This window comes from Aquila chrysaetos, chromosome 16 (genome assembly GCF_900496995.4).
Source record: "Aquila chrysaetos chrysaetos chromosome 16, bAquChr1.4, whole genome shotgun sequence".
Classification (NCBI taxonomy): Eukaryota; Metazoa; Chordata; class Aves; order Accipitriformes; family Accipitridae; genus Aquila; species Aquila chrysaetos.
The window spans coordinates 27,479,300-27,497,103 of NC_044019.1; the positions used below are offsets into that span (position 1 = coordinate 27,479,300).

Below are 17,804 nucleotides of genomic sequence, written 5' to 3' on the forward strand. Positions count from 1 at the left end.
CGACCAGCCCTGCAAGCCCCAAGGCAGGTAGCTTCTAGGCTCTGTTCATTTCTATAGTTGTTTTTAATATGGCCTCTAGTTTTGTACATTTATTAGAGCTTCCATTTTCCAATAGGTAGACTAACAAACAACAGTACTCAGAAGTCATTCTTTAAATACTGCTTGCAATGGATACTATAGTTTACCCAGGACAAAATCATAATGCACTTTGAAGTATTAAATAAGAGACTGCATCCCAAAGCAGTTGCATACTCTTACTTGTACAAACAAATTTCAATTTGAGAATTGATCCGTTCACGATGTCTTAATCCAGAATTCTAAAACACTTTAAACAGATGTTAAGCAAAAGAAACTAAATAAGTAGCAACTAAATAACAAATTCAAATATGATGAAAAACAACAAAACTTTTTAAGATAATGCACCAAGCATACCAAAGTTCACCAGCATCCCAAATCTGAGATTTGTCTTCTTGGACTCATAAATTCAAGTAAATACCCCTTCCTAAGCAAGTAGGGTTGGGTCTGTCATAATCTTTATATTGTTGATCTTGCTAGGAGCAAAACTATATCGAGTAACCTTCTGAGATCCTTTTCAAGCAATTTCATACCTTGCACGGAGAGTCAAACATGTATGTAATCCTACTGCAGTCAAAAGAATTACTTTAGGAATAGCTCCAACAGGACTTGACCCCTGCATGTTGTATTCATGAGCAAAACAACAGCCAGGGTAAGCTATGAAAAGCCAACATGAAACATTGAAAAGTTTATCCAGTTCTGGATCCAATAAGGCATTTCTTCATAATATGACAGCTTTTCAGTTATCAAACCAGGAAAATATGCTATGGATTCAGCTGCTGCACCAACTCTGTCCCCAGTCCAAAGCACAACTTATAAATATTTACTGTCATGAAGCATACTTGCATATAGTAACTGGAGATTTCAAAGTTGCAAACTTCAGCAATGGAAAAAAAAAAAAAATCCCCTTCAGTTATCTAAAATGAGAATGATACAATGAGAGTAACTAGCTATGATTTGATCTCGAAGTAATGTGGAAGCATTACACCACTTCAGTTTTAAAAAGTCATCATCTATTTATAAAAGATGGATATAATGGACATTTTGGTTTCCCCAGAAATTTTCCTTACAAAACAGAAGCATGTAGGGCAAGCAATTTTATCTTCTGGCCTTTCTGTTTCCAGCCTCTGCTTGCACTTGACTATGTAAATACCAAAAAGATTATAATATGTTGGAAGTGAAAGGACATAAGAGAATTTAAAAAGATTTACAACAGGAATTTGAAAAAAATTCAAACCTTGTTGAACACATTTACCTCAGGTTCATCTCCCTGGCAGACAAAGCAGCTTAGTTGTTGTTAATTTGCATTTTATGCTTATCAACCTTTCTCCTCTTTATCCATAAAGAAAACATTTTTGTGGTAATTCAAATACAAACGTAATGAAATGTTAACAAAGAAGCACTGTTGCTGTCTTGTTATGTAGATTAGATCAGGTCCTGAGAGTAGATAAAGCAGATTCCCTCTTCTCCTTACATATGGGTTAGCATTTAGAGTTTGCTATAAAGTTTAACGTGAATTTTCTTCAGATGCAATCTTGATGGGGGCTACTATCTTATTTTAATTTATTTGTTGTGTTGCCAAAAATAGTCTCATTGTTTGCATTATTTTAATCGAAGAAATCGTATGCCAGTTAAAAAAGCAAAGCTTCAAATAGATGCTTTATTTTGCTTATAAAACAACAAGTTATCTTTGTCCGAGAGCTGGTTGAAAAAAATTCAATTACCCTTTCTTGTTGTGTGTGTTGGGGTTTTTCTTTGTTTCAACAAATTTCATTTTTACTTCAACTTAGCAGGAAACACCCCTTGAAGTTTGTAGAGGACACTGGGTACCCAATGTCTTCAGCAGCCTGCTAGGTGGGATTTGGGGCACAGATCTCAGACTCTCCAGGTCTGCAAATCTGGGGCAGTCCACCGCCAGAATGCCCTGTAGTTGGAGATTTCCAAGTTACGCCACTCCAGTGCAGTGCTCTAGGGAGGACCGAAATATGGGAGTTTTGTTCCAAAGCCCAAACAAATCAAGTTTTGAAGTATAGAAATCCTCCACAAAATAGATTTTTTTTTTCTCTATATAGATCTGCTTAACTAGAGCAGTTTGCAAGCTGTCAAATGCAGAGACCAATTTCATTGATCAGCTTCATTTGTAGTTAGGTTTCATTTGAATGAAACTAATATGAGGGTCCAGAAATCCCAGATCAGGTGCAGTTGTACAAACACAGGTCAAGTTGTGACCATTATTTTTCATGTCAGTCAGTATGTTGGCAATACAGTAGGCGAATAAACGTCTAGTTCAGTTGCTGCCTTCATTTCTGAACAGCTGAGCAGGATCAAGCCCTGGCCTCAGCTAGGACCACTAAACTAACTTATGTAGAGAGGAGGGAAGAAAGGCAGAAGGAACTACCTGGCCTTCATATACTTAATTTCTGTTCTTAATCAAGCAGGAAGCAACAAACAAATGGTGACCCAGAAAGGATGCGCACACTGTAGAAGGACTAGGGCAGGTGACCAGCCCTTGGTTTAGCCAAACTCCAGTGTAAGCAAAGCCACGTGCCGTGTCCTCACTATCTCTGCGCCCATCTGTGTATGTCTGCAGCAAATATCCCTGCTTCCCAGTGACAGATGGTCTCTCGGCTTCTCTTATCCTAATTGCAGAAAAACTTCCCTGATTTTTTTCAGATGAAATTTTGAAAATGGAACTCTGCTGATCTTATCTGCACCTTGCCTGCTTATTTTCCAGCCCAAGGTAAGCATATCTTGGGCTTTAACTTACACTCGAGCCTGTGCAAGCAAGCCTGTGCTCATGGCACAATTAAGGACATTCTTTAGGATTGCGCACGTGATCGATGATGGTGACGGCAGACTGGGGAAAAATATCTGCAGGCTCAGAAAGGTTAAGAGATCTGCCAAGATGACCCAGGCAGCACAGTGATTCTGTAGAAGAACTGAGAAATAAATTATTCTCTTGACCTTTCAGATTTTGATTCAACTCATTGTAGAGATAATAAACTCGTTTTTACCAGATTATATCTAGCCAAAATTTAGGCAATCAAGACACAATAAAACTGATTAAAAGAACCAGTTTCCTGGTTCTGACTGACTACCAACATTTAATTATTACCTTCAGTAAACAGCTCAAGAAAGAAAAGATCACTTCTGAGGCACGAAGCAAACAGAATGAGATATGTGTTTATGACTATTGCACAGAAGTAGGGAAACAAAAAATATAAAGAATACTAAATACAGAAAGATTTGTAACAAAGTCTTCGAGCTTTTGTTACTTAAATGCCAGGTGTAGCTTGGAATTTAATATTAAAAATAAATAGCATGCTAAATCACCCTGGGATAACTGCTTACAGTACTTCTAATTTAGAGACATAGTTTAGAGTACCAACAGTACTGTTTTTCTGAAGTAACCCTCTCTCAATGCAAAATCAAGAAAAATACCAGCTTTCATGAACACAATGACATGGATTCTTTGTTGTGCCTTAGAGTCAGACAATCATCAAGTCATTTGGGTCAGAAGGGTCTCCGTAAGTCTTTAGTTTAACCTCCTGCTCTGAGCAGGTCCAGCAATGAGATCTGCTTGGGCTGTTCATGCTTTTATCCAGGTGTCTCTTGAAAACCTCCAAGGGCAGAGACTACATAACCTCTCTGAGCAACCTCTGCCTGACTGTCTTCCTGGGGAAAACGATTTTCCTCATACCCAGTCTGAACTTCTCTTGTTTCAACTTAGGACTGTTATCTCTCATCCTTCTGCCATGCACTTCTGCACGGAGGCTGGCTCTGTCATCTCAGTGTCCTCCTGCAGGTCCGGGCTGGCTGATGCTCCCTGAACCTGTCTCTTCTCCAGGCTGCGCAACCCCCTGTCCCGCAGCCTCTCCTTGCAGGACATGTACTCCAGCCTCTTGGAGGCCCTCCACAGAACCTGCTCCAGTTTGTCAACATCTTTCCTGTACTGGCGGGGGGGGGTGTCCAAAACTGGACACAGTACTCAAGATGCGGTCTACCAAGTGCCAAGCCAAGCGGTGGGATCACTTTTCTCAATCTGGTGGCTGTGCAGCTTGCCAGGACAGCCCAGGTCGATGTTAGCGGCTGTGGCTGCCCGGCACACTGCTGGCCCATGCCCACCTCGCTGCCCGCCTGGACACCCCAGTCCCTCTCCTCAGAGCTGTTCCCCTGCCAGCCAGTCCCCACCTGCACTGCTGCAGGGGCTCTGCCTTCACCGGTGCAGGACTTTGTACTTCTCCTCATCGAATTTCACGTCGCTCCTGCCAGCCCATTTCTCCAGCCTGCCTTGGTCCCTAGGGATGGCAGCCCTGTTCCTCCAGTTTGGTGCCATCTGCAAACTTGACAAAAGCACGCTCCGTCGCCTCCTCCACATCAGAGATAGAGATAAGGTCACTTTGCCCTCATACTGATGCATGTAACAAAGCCATGACCAAACCATTTACAAAAACTTGACCCTACGAAGAAGGGCAAGGTGAGGACTAAGTTTAGAAACACTGGCAACCACGCTGGATGTATGGACAGCTTGGTCTTACTGAGGCGAACAGCAAAATGCAGCCCTTGTATCTGTATTTTGTCTTTAAATAGAGCTGTAAGGGTTAAGGTAAAACCAAGAGGTTAACCTAGAACTACAGCTTAGGTCTATAACCCCAAAGCTTCCTGAAAGTTAGCGTATAAGCAACCATACATTTTGCAATCAATATGGTCTCACATATTTACACACTGCAAAACATACTCGTATGTATAAAGTTTTTTCAATCATACAAATGCATGCTGGCTGTTAAACCTACCGTTGATGATATATTCCTTTCTTGTGCTTTTCAAGGGGATATCACATTTAAAATTGTCATTGACTGAACAGTCCAATCTATAGTTTACAACAGAGATTTCAGGTAAATTTCAGCATCACCAGAAGTTCTGGATTTTTTTATAACACTTACAGTGACTTCTTTACAAAGTCTAATTTCTACCTGTTTATGTAGGTCTCTAATTCAGTCACAGGTAATGTAAGTCCTAAAATGAGGCTGTTGGAGAACCAGAAATACTTTAAACAGATTTATTTCTAATTGACTAGATTTCATGTTGATTGTACTCCTGTAAGACCTGATTAAGTGAATTCATTACCATTTATAATTTTATGACAGCATACTTTGGAGATTCCAGCCATGGAAATTATCACAGTCTGATCAAGGTATGTGAACTGAATATAAAAGCATTTAAAAAAAAAAAAATCTTGACTGAATCATGATATAAAATATTACTAATAAAAAACCGGCATCTCTTGAACTCCAGGCATACTACTATCAGCTTCTGCCATTAAGGAAGGATTTAGTAAAAGTTCTTACTAATGGTCCATAGGTATCAAGCAGCTGCTGATACAGGATTTCGCAGTCAGAAATGTTTGTGATGGCCACCCACATGGGACCATGCTTCCCTAGGAATGAAGAGCAGTGATGCCCAGGAATACCATGCTTGAAAGGACTCCTAGTTTTCTATAAAACCGGGGGCGGGAGTGACCCTATGAGACACACCCTTCGTTTTTCTTAACTTCTTTCTATTTTGCTGCTCAAATACTTCCACATGTATTGCTAATCTGAACAATTTCTATGCAAAACTCATTTCCTAACACTGCTGTTGATGCTGTCAGAGCTACCTATCCCTGCACCTCATTATAAGAGAAGAACAACATCTAGGCAGCTCTGCTTACTGTGTAATGCAGCTGTGCAGGGAAGGAAATAATTAAGCCCATCATGTGAACCAAATCCTTCAGGACATACCCATTAATGAGATTTAGTTATCCCACTCTGCTTTGCTGCTTGCAGGAACAAAGGCGGCAGAGAGAGAGCAAGAAAAGCCCTCCTTTTCAGCATTAATATAAAACTAGAAATATAGTTTGTTCAATTCACACTTTTAAAGGAAAGAACCATTAAAGAGAGCTTTGCTATTAGGTTTTATGTCTGCTTCACATTCTCCCATGGACTTTATTTAGCTTGCCTCACAGGTTTTTTTTACACTTGCCATCACTTAGCTGCCTTACCTCAAAAGTTTGCCCCAGGCCTTAATAAATCTAAACTCCTCTTCTCCACATGGTTTTTCAGCCAGACATGGAGAGTGACCATTTCTGCCCCTTTCGTGGTACCGGAGGCATATCAGAGTTTAATTTTCTTATACGCTTTCATTTTTACTTGATAGTTTTGACACTTCTCCTGGCTCTCCCTTAGGTCACAGGGAGCCAGCAGCTCCTCCCCAGGTTTTTGGACGAGATTTTGGGTTGTCTCCTAACTTTCCACCCAACAGAACAGGTCACCAGGGGCTGCTCTCTCCCACTGCAAACCTGCAGCTAGCTACCAGTATGCCTGACAGCTGCATTTCCTACCATTACAGCTTGCCTTTTGTGATGGGTTGACCCTGGCTGGTTGCCAGGTGCCCACCAAAGCCATTCTATCACTCCCCCTCCTCAGCTGGACAGGGGAGAGAAAATATAACAAAGAGCTTGTGGGTCGAGATAAGGACAGGAGAGAGATCACTCACCACTTACCGTCACGGGCAAAACAGACTCAACTTGGGGAAAATTAACTCACTTTATTACAAATCAACCAGAGCAGAGTAATGAGAAATAAAACCAAATCTCAGAACACCTTCCCTCCACCCCTCCCTTCTTCCCGGGCACAACTTCACTCCCGGCTTCTCTACCAACCCCCACCAGCGGCACAGGGGGACGGGGAATGGGGTTTACGGTCAGTTCATCACACGTTGTTTTCTGCCGCTTCATCCTCCTCAGGGGGAGGACTCATCACACTCTTCCCTGCTCCAGCGTGGGGTCCCACCCCCAGGAGACAGTCCTCCACGAACTTCTCCAACGTGGGCCCTTCCCACGGGCTGCAGTTCTTCACGAACTGCTCCAGCATGGGTCCTTTCCACGGTGTGCAGTCCTTCAGGAGCACACTGCTCCAGCGTGGGTCCCCCATGGGGTCACAAGTCCTGCCAGAAAACCTGCTCCGTGGGCTCCTCTCTCCACAGATCCGCAGGTCCTGCCAGGAGCCTGCTCCAGCGCAGGGTTCCCACGGGGTCACAGCCTCCTTCAGGAACCCACCTGCTCCGGCGTGGGGTCCTCCACGGGCTGCAGGTGGAGATCTGCTCCACCGTGGACCTCCATGGACTGCAGGGGGACAGCCTGCCTCACCGTGGTCTTCACCACGGGCTGCAGGGGAATCTCTGCTCTGGCGCCTGGAGCACCTCCTCCCCCTCCTTCTTCACTGACCTTGGTGTCCGCAGGGTTGTTTCTCTTACATGTTCTCACTCCTCTCTCCGGCTGCCGAATCCCGCCTGTCCCAACTTTTTTTCCTTCTTAAAAATGTTATCACAGAGGCGTTACCACTATCACTGATTGGCTCGGCCTTGGCCGGCGGCGGGTCCGTCTTAGAGCCGGCTGGTATTGGCTCTCTCTCTCGAACGCAGGGGAAGCTTCCAGCAACTTCTTACAGAAGCCACCCCTGTAACCCCCCCCGCTACCAAAACCTTGCCACAAAAAACCAATACACCTTTGCTTGCCATGCAGGGCTCCCCCCACATCTCCACAAGGCACACTAGGCACCAGAGCTGCACCACCACTGCCTTGGCAGGAGGACCAGGCAAAGCGGGATGGCTCTCAGACCATTTCTTCTTGCAGCAGCACCCAGGCTGCTGACTTGGCTACCCAGGATGCAGGACTGGATCCCCTGTCTTCTAGCCTGAGGAAGACTCATCAGATCATAGCAAGTCAGAAAGACTATCTACAAAATAATGTTTTGTTATATTAAAAAGAACCAAATATATATATAATTACAATATTTTGTATACTGTAATAAAGGCTGTTAAATATATCTCGGTATGTAAAAAAAAAGAAAACCAAACCCTAACTTAAAGACTCAAAACCAGAGACTGATACATGCAATAAAGACCCATAATATTTTTAGGAAAACCACAGAACTGGGATGAAAGTTCCATTTCACTAACTACTCAAAGCACGTAAAGCGCAGAGGAGTGTTTACAGCCTATATCAAACATCACTGTCACTGCTGTCTCTCAGTATGAAACAGCACAGCGTGCTCAATCATGAATGTCTGCTTCTCACATCTGCAGTGACTGTGACTGCTATGAATGTAAATGGGAAAGAACGACATCAAAAAAAAAAAGACTGAAAAGGTAAGCAAAGGCCTTACAGAATCACATCTATATTTTAAACTATATTTCAGTGTTTATACATTACCAAAGCTAGTTATAAGTAACTATTGTTCCTTATGCTTCAAACTTACTTGAAAGGTAGTTCAGCCATACGCTGATAAGACCTTTCTGTTTCCCACAAACATTTTAGTAGTACTGAGCAAATAATTTAAAAATTGAGCAACTTAAGTTTATTTTCCTGTTCTTAGAATTATTTCATGTATTTCCTTTCACAAACCACACTTCCTCACTTCTGTATCCAATTCAAATATATACATCCCTTACCAGGGAGTGACAGCATGGGCTCTGATGGATTATTTTGGTCATGCCACAGACTAAAGACCTGCTTGACCCCTGAAAAGCTCCTAACCACAACTGCAAACTCACTTAAATGTGTCAGCCAATAAAACATAGTTATTCACATCAACTCAACACACTGTCAAATACAATACTTAAAATCCAAATTTCCGCACCTGTTTCTGCACCATTACCTTTCTCTTTTGATTGGCATAAGTATCTATCTTTGATAGTGGCACTACCAGAGAAGCAGTCAATTATTAAATGCCTGATAAGCTAGAAATTTCTGTTGTACTGGCCTTTGAGGTACACGTATTTTTTTTAATCTTTCCCTCCTTTTTCCATTTCTACAGACTACTGCTCCAAATTATACTACTTCATGTCACCACACACTTTACAGCAATCCATCTCACACATTTTACATAATTTTTGTATTTACACTTTCCTTTCAATGCTCATCCAAATATACTGTTAGGACTCACTATCTTATCTTTGATCTGTGTTCATAATGTGCATTAACACAGACGCCTGCAGCAGCCAATGCAAGAAAAGGCACCTTCAGTTTCTCTTATCACAGAGAAAATGAGTTTTTTAGTTTTCAGATCATACAGAAGTATCAAGCTTTACCAAAGGAAACCTCATTTTAAATCACTGCTCTTTTTGTTCTAGTTTTCTGATTTCTGAGTTTAAAGTACCTATTTATTTTGTAATGATTGAACTGGAAGCCAATAAAATAATTCTAGTTTAAGAAACTGTTTAGCATAAAAAGTTGTAAGTCTTCTCTGGAGTACTACCAAAACTTTTTAATTTGTGTTTTAAAAGAATCATAGAAAAGATAAGATTGAAAACAAAACAAAACAAAACAAAAAAAAAAAACCAAACAACAACACAAAAAACCCCACCCAAAAAACCAAATATGTAGAGACTAGAAGCTTTTTTCAATAGAAAACACTGAAAATGCGGCATTCCGATAAGGTAAGGAAAACAAGATACAAGGAAAATGTTTGTGCTGTATCACAAGAAGCTCTACACTGACTCATTAGTCCATCAGTTCTCACCTAATTGTATGACAAGGGCATTACAGCACAAAACCCCAGAAATTCTTTATCCAAATCTAAAATCAGTTGCAAATTTACACTGAACTCATTAATAAATTGCTCTTAGACAAAAAATAGGGTTTTAACGTGTCTAATACAAGAAGTATTATAACTTTAGTCTACCTTCTAGTTCATATTTAAAGTATATTCAGTAGGAGGAGGAAGAGAGCTGTTATGTGTGAGGAGAAAAGTTTACAAGATCTGCCAGCCGTCTTCACTACAGGCTACAGTTAAGCTGCAAATTCCTCTGCTCTGAGATCATTCTTGTAATCCACTCAACACTGTAAAGCAGGATGAGGAACATTTTCCTTGTTGGGGATCAAGCAGGTTTTTCAAGAATTTTTGACCACCTGGTTATTGAAATACGCCTTAGCAGAATCCAGCAAGATACACGGTTGAAGTCCTGGGCTGTAACTGTACGTTTGCCCACCTGACATGAGTAATTTAAATGATTTCTCTACAAAATTAGTTTGGCACGCTTACCTGTCAATATGCAGATGAGAGCAATGGTGTCAAGATGATCATTAGAATCTAGCGCTCTCTCATCTCAGATTCCTGTAAAAAATACAGAAAGCCGTAAAGAAGATTGACACATGGAGAAAGAAATTCAGTGACCTAATCGCCACGCTATTTAAAAATCTATAAAGCAGAAACACTCACAGGACGAAGGGGATTTTGATATGTTAGTCTGCAAGAGAGAGAGGAATTTTATCACATTGCAAATTTCCAACATATTCATCATGCTGTAACATAACTATTACGCATAGCTTTGCAAGGGCAGAGCCTGATGTAACTTCATTCACTTCAGATTGCTTCTGGCAGCATAAGTCAGTACTAAGGTAAAAATAGGCTCTTTTGGTTGTCAAGAAAGACATTATTTCAGGCCAGATCTGACAGAAGGTGAAAGATGCTGCTCTGCTGTTACCCACGGACATCTTCCTTGATTCAGGTCTTGCCAAAGCACTGAGTGTCCCGGACACGTGCATTTGGTGCAGCAAGATGCTTGTTTTTTCCCCAAGTCCAGCCGAGATCCAGAAATTAGGGTCTGCTGTTTCTAGACCCCAAAGAGATTCCCCAAAGCAGCAGACATGTGCTGAGCATCACAGTCCAGCTCTCGGCACAGTAAGGGATAGCCTATAGCCAGCTAACTGATAAGCTCTGCAGTGTGCACAACCAGATTCAAAATTTATTGCCTTCATTGATGGGTAGAAGCTCATGCTGAAAAAAGTCTTGCCTATCACGTACTTCCTCCTTTTACAAATATAAATGGAAGGGAAAATCCAGAGATTTCCATTGCGAAAGCAAGTTTGGCAAACTTTTTTACTTTTTGGTGTACGGTACTCCATCAAAAAATAATACTAGATTATGTTACATCTGTTACTTCTAACCACATTAAGAGGTCTAAACAGGCACTCTCTATTAGACACATGAGAAGTGTAAAGCAGTCATGCAGCTCCAGAAAAAATACAGAACATGACCATAAGTGAAACTGGAATTACTCAAGGATAATTCTGTGAACATCATTGGCACTGCACCATTTACTCCAATATAAATAAAAACTGACTTCACCTCAAATTCACCCCTCCTTATTCTATGCTTTATTAGACCCTTCCTACTGTGCACATTCAAGTAATAGTTAATGCTACTATGTACATGTATACTCAAACATTTAAGTGTACTTGCAATGTATTTAAGCCCATTCTTTATTTTAAATAAAGATAGACTTTGACATATTTTACTAAAAATAAACAAATCTATCCAACAAGTTTTGAGTAGGAACAAAATACTTACAAATCTGTCTCCAGCACCTGCATAATTCTGTACAACTATCTTACAGCAGCAAAAAAAAAAGCTATTGAAGGACATTTCCCACACTGAAATAAGCTGCATTTGAGATTAAACCTAGTAGGTTTTGCATTTTTAGAGTGGGGAATACAAATGTGATCTCCACGATCGTGAAGGTCACAAGAAAGGTAGGTAAGGAAAGATCATCAGCTGTTTCTCACAAGGCAAAAACCAGAATCCATACAAGGAAAGAAGTAAGCAGATGAAAAGCAAAGCAAAATCAAATAACTAACCTAACAGGGTTCTTAATCTCTGAGACACAGGATAAACTGCTTCCACTTTTGAACTATCTCTTTTACACGCACCAGCTTTCAGCTTCTAAATGGATCCAGAGACAGAGGAGGAAGAATTACCTGGGACTGGAAATATCCATCACAGGTTAAACTTTCCAAAATTGCTCTCAAATGCTGACACATCTACTCAACATATTCCAAAAACAAGCTTTGCTGGTTTTAGGGAAGATTTTTAACTTGGTCAGTTTTGGATAGATATCGCTAAGATTTACTGAAGGTATATCCGCAGCAATAGCCTGAACCTTAGGCAAATATTTTGCGACCTTATTGGTAAATACCACAAAAACCAAAAGCAACATAAATGTTAAGCATTCAGCTACTAAATACCCCACACAAACAAAGGTTACAGAAATTCATTGTAGAGAATGTCTGCACTTCATTGTGGAAGAGAGGAGAATGCCAGTAGTTTGGTCTGTGTGGAGGCCAAATTCTTCTATTTACAAAAATTACCCAGCGGCATGACTCCATTTTGTATTTTGGCTGTTAACTTATTTTTCACAGTACTCTCCAGAGCTAACCCTAAGGATAAGAAAATCAACATGAAAAACAGTGGTTTGCCAAGAGCTAGGAAAAGCTCTTTAAATGCGAGTATTTGTATATTGCAAATTCATAGAAAACAAATTAAATGATGCCAATACTGGCTTCCTAATGAGGCTGGGTGAGGTTACACAGCGGAGAAAGACAGCATTGTTGGGAAAGCGAGCAACTGTCCTACCTTCTGTTTCTGCAAAAGGATTCTCTTAACACCCACATGGAGACAAAAATTACGGAGTCCCCCCCAGATGCTGTTTTTTCCTCTCCTCAAGCAAAGTATCAGTAGAGCAGAAGCTCCTCTACACCTCAGAGCCTCCAATGCATCCCTAAATAAATCTCTGTACTGTGAAATCCCAAGTTACTAGCACATCCCTAGCACTTACTACTGCAACAGGTTTCTCTTCCAGACGCTGCTTTTATGTATGGCTGGGCAAGAGCTGCACACAGGCTCATCCATCCCTCAGGCGACACATCAAACATGACAGGCAACTGCTGACCTCATGCCTTTCCCTCCGTGGGAGCTCTAGTGTGGGTCTCTCCTACACCTAATCGCTCATTTTTAACACGTTTGTGGGAACATAAAACCTTCAGAGATTTCTGTTCCTTTAAAAAAATTTAGCTGAAGTTGAGCAATAAATTCGAAAGCCATTGGCAAGTAGAAAGAGAAGGACAAGGAGAGAAGAAAAGACTGACAGCATGGTCACATAAGCCATTTTCCTTACCAAATCAATCTAAAAAACGCCAAACCGTAACTCCCAGCCAAAAGAGAGACGAACAGTACGGTTAGTTATTTCCACGTGATTCAGTGCTGTACAGTGAAGAGATCTGACATTTTTGCAGTGTGCAATGTAGCAACAGTAACTTGGTTCAGGGAGCAGTATAGCTGCAGCCATGCAGTATTTATAGTCCTCTCTCCTCAGCTTCTTATTGCTGCTCCTTTCCCCCCGGCAAATTAGCCGGGATGCTGCCTCCCAAACACGGTGTGCTGCAGCTGCTTCCACTGCCAGAGGAAAGCCTTAGCTTAAATGTTCCCAAAAGGACACAGGTCAAGTCTTCCCCCAGATTTGGCAAGTTTGAAAATTAGAAATGTCCCAATGTTTATATGAGTTTTCACAAGTGGAATGAAAATGTCAAAATTTTCACATTCCTTTTTTTCATGGTAATATGTACATTTAATGAATCTCCTATGATAACCTTGTTTGGGGGCATTCCTCTATGTCTAGGTGCACACCTAGGAAAGCAAAAGTTACTAACTAATAAGAGCAAAGCTCAAGTAAATGCAACTACTGAGTGGATAAGGCATGTCTATAAGCTCCTTGGCAGACAAACATGCATTTATTCTGCCAGTATTCTGACTCCCACAAACACAAGTCAACAAAAATCATACAACCATATTGGCAAACTTGAGTGAATATTTCTGCATAGCTTCTTAACATTATTTCAATGCCAGAGCAGCCCCAGTTTCTGTTTCTGAACTGGCTCCCAGCTGACCAGCCAGCTTATCTGCACAGATGTCTGCACAGCCATAGAGAAACATTCATCTCTGTAAATTTATGAGGATGGCACAGAAAATGCATATCCTGAAACATTAAAAAATGAAGTACTTGGGAGCATTCAACTACAGGATTAGCATGTTTTAATAAATACAATTTAAAACAACACATTTAATTAATTTATCCCTAACTTTTCTGAACACAAACAGCCCTTTACAATCTTAATGCTAACATCCTAAGTGTTCCTTCTCTATTTTCATGTACACAAAACCATCATCAACCTTGAAGACTCTCTTATTTGCACATAAGCTTACATTACTAGCAGCTTCTGAAATTAAAAATAATTTATATGTGATATCTACAAAATGTGAATACCAGAAGGGTTCACGTGACTACAGAATACTTTACACGACCCAGTTTAGTAAAACACTGCTAAAGCAGTCCAGTTACGCTACATGAAAGTACTAACTGCTGCTATAACAGTACACTCATATAATTTATAGAGAGCTGAAGGCACTGTGCACTGTACGGCTCCAGGCAGTCCATTAGTTTAGTAATACTCAGAGCCTCCCAGATGTCTTTAATACTAATAGAACCCAAACATGCACACCAAATTCTGTACTTCTTTCCCATGTTAAATTGAGAGCTCAAATACTGAGGTAAGTACTAGGACCAAGGCTTGCATCTCTGGCACATACATCCATGATGGATTCAAATGCTGCTTGAGAGAGACTTAATGAGAAAATCTGATTTGATTCCAGCTCAGCAAAGAACTAAGCGACAAGCTGAAAAATGAATTTAGCAAGGGAAGAGCTATTTGAGATTTTGAGAGACTACTGTCATCTAATTCTGCCATTACATAAAGCCAGAGCAAACAAAGAAAGTCTGTTCACAAGGTTGAAATGTGAATGGAATCAGGAAAAGAGTTCGAGGAAGTAGAAAAATAGTTATTTTATTCATCAGGAGAGACCACATTTGGGTATATATTAAAATTCAGAACAGAAAGAACTCCACATGGACCTTTTAGAACTAAATATGAAGTCTACAGCTGCTTGAACACTTACTGAAATGAATTCACATATTTGTGACTCTCTTGGTTTTTTGCTATGCTCAACTACTCTAATCTTTTTTTCCTCAGTCTAAACATAATGGCTTAAATGCTTGTATATTGTGTGGTAGCAGAGAATGGTCTTCAAAAATGCCAGATGCTTTGCAGCTTCAGATTATTCACCACGTATGGCAGCAAGTTCATCCTAGCAGCAAAAAACCAGAATTTAATTCCTGTCCAAATACAGACAATATAAATATGTACTGTTAATTTCATATACACTAAAGACACAGAGAACCTCCACAGTCCCACACATTGCCTCTTCAAAGACACTTAACAGACACAGGAAAAAGGCAGCATCAAGAATTTGGGCAACAGAATATGCTAAAATGAGACGTTAGCACAAAACCAGGGATTTTCCCTGTAAGTGCAAAGCAGACATACAGAAGAGATCCCTCAGCCACCCCTTCCCACCCAGGCACCAGATGGCTTTTGCCAATTCCCTGGACTTGGAGGAGGAGGGAAGACAAGGTGCAAAGTTGTGAGCAGGACATTATCCCACCTATCTGAGCTGTGCTCAGGGGTCCCCTCACTGGCCAGTTCAGCAGACCCAGATCGTTTCCATGACAGACTCCGCCTGGACCATGCAACAGCAGAGGACTAAACAACGGCTATTTTCTCTTTTCCTAGTTTTGTGCAATGTTCATGACCCCCCTTGGACCTGTGTTACAGCTGACTTGATTTTACTGGCCCTTATTAAACCTGTTTCCAAAATACCTAGCAAATTAAATAGTGTTTAGACCTCACTTAGTAGTTTTGACCTGCATGCAAACTGCAGATTTCTTAACACCTGGCCATGCATAATGCAGAAGGAATAGTACACGAGTGAAGTTAAAGAGTATATACAACTCCCTCGCTGAACCTCAGTGACACACTTTTTCTCTGCTCCATGGCCACACAAATTGAGCACTGGTGGCCAGAAGATTATGACTGCTTGGATTTGGAAGCTAAAAGGGGGGTGTGGTGCTATAGCATGAGCATATGAAGCAAAACCTTCTTGCATCAGCAAGAGCCAGGAATCTACATATTTGATGTGTGAAGCTTGATCAGCCTGAATAATACTATACAGTAATCCATAAGTAAACTCATAAGTTATTGAGTTGATATAAATGTGAATCTATCAGGATCTGAGAAGATACAAACTTTGCTATCTCAAAATAAGCTGAATATAACTAGCTAATCCGATTTAGGCAGAATTCAGGCCTGTCATACAAACATTCCCCACTTTCAAGTAGAAAACAAATAGTCAGGGGCTTTAAATAGGACAAGCACAGTAACAGGCAAAAATCCTGCCCAAACGCGAAATGCTAGTGGGCAGTACTGCTGCCCAAACAGTCTTGCAGAACTTTTAATCCAATGTGTCATTGTGCTGCTCTACACCAGAGATTTCCTGAGTACAGGAGCTATAGTAGGAACCCTTAGGGCAACAGCTTTCTAGATCTCCCTCCTCCTCTCGTAAAGTGGGACAGCCACAAATTCAGAGCCTACCACCCATGGCTGCTGGCTTCTCTAACAGATTACTTAGTGTAGTATAACCTTCATTAAAAAGGTCCCTTTAGGGAAAACACTGAAGAGTCAGGATCAAAAGAGCTTGCAAGATATTTAAATAGCAGTTGTATTACAAACAGTTGGACTGACAATCACCTGAAGCAGAGCATGGTTTAACTTATACGATGAGGATTCTTGAGACCTCTGAGCGTGTCATCAACTAAGAAGAATTCAAATAGGAAGAGACCACATGAAGCAATTTGTTCGCCTGACGCTCCATTAAGTGATGGTCCTTAGCTACTAAAACAACTGCAGTATACGCAATACTCTGGCTAAACATTAAAGTCAAGAATAAAATGTACACTCCAAACAATTCATTTCCATCCCCCCACAATATCTGGATGTCTTGCTAATAGTTTATGTGCAACCTATTCAATGCCTATGTTCAGTATTTCTAAAATGAAACATTTCCACTCAAAATGTAAGCATATGGAGACTCATATTCCTAGGAAAGCCACAACATATAAAGAATAATATAATTCCAAATAGCTTAAATTCTTTAATGTTTATGATAATGAAACAAAGACTAGCATCAGATCCTGCATTTTTGTTGCCTGTTCTTAGTACGTTAAAAAAATGTTCAGTTATGGAAAGAAAAATACCTCCTTCCTATGCTTATCTAAACATAAAATGGCAATATAATTAATAAGTATTACTGCAAATTATAAGCAATCAGTGATGGAAAAAAAATGTGTCATCCTTAGTTCATGGCTCATAATTATTTCATTTCCCGAATACTGCAAAATCCATGATAACTAATAAATAATAAAAACTTTTCAAAAAGCCAGAAGGTGCTTACCTTGTATGTAATTTTTCATGTAACTCATCAGATCTGTCCAACTCAATGAAGTCAATCCTAAATTTTGCACTGCAAAATTTCTACTCTTTTGTTCTATGAGAAGATGGACAGCTTTGAAACTTAGATTCACAGAAAGACTTGTACCCATTTTCTACCTATACCTGTAACTGTAACCTCAAAGGAAAACCTATAAATTGTATTTACCAAACAGAAGCAGGCTGCTTGTTTTTTAGACTTCAGCATATTCAAAGGGTTGTGAATGTTACTAGCTGTTGACCAAAAAGAAAAAAAAATTTTCAAGACATGAATGAAAAATCCACAGATTACAATTACCTAAAAGAAGGAAACAGACTTAATCTACTCAAACTAGCAGAGTACTGTATTTGCCATGCTTTCAGCAGTCCAGATGGCTCCATTTTATTTACACGTACCATCTAAACAATTATAGCTCTGTTGTGGAAACACTTGTTACCATTTTGACAACAGGAGGGAGATTATTCCCCCCAGTTA

The 17,804-nt window shown here is 40.4% G+C and overlaps 1 protein-coding gene across 6 annotated transcripts in view; it reads right to left on the reverse strand.

Moving 5' to 3' along the window:
• Window positions 1–17,804, reverse strand: part of SHANK2 (SH3 and multiple ankyrin repeat domains 2) — a 365,112-nt gene that overhangs the window by 326,855 nt on the left and 20,453 nt on the right. For all 6 annotated transcript variants that reach the window (XM_030038580.2, XM_030038579.2, XM_030038578.2 and 3 more), the window contains one exon: window positions 10,158–10,229. The gene's annotated coding sequence lies outside the window, so the exon portion shown is untranslated. The remainder of the gene's footprint in view (window positions 1–10,157; window positions 10,230–17,804) is intronic.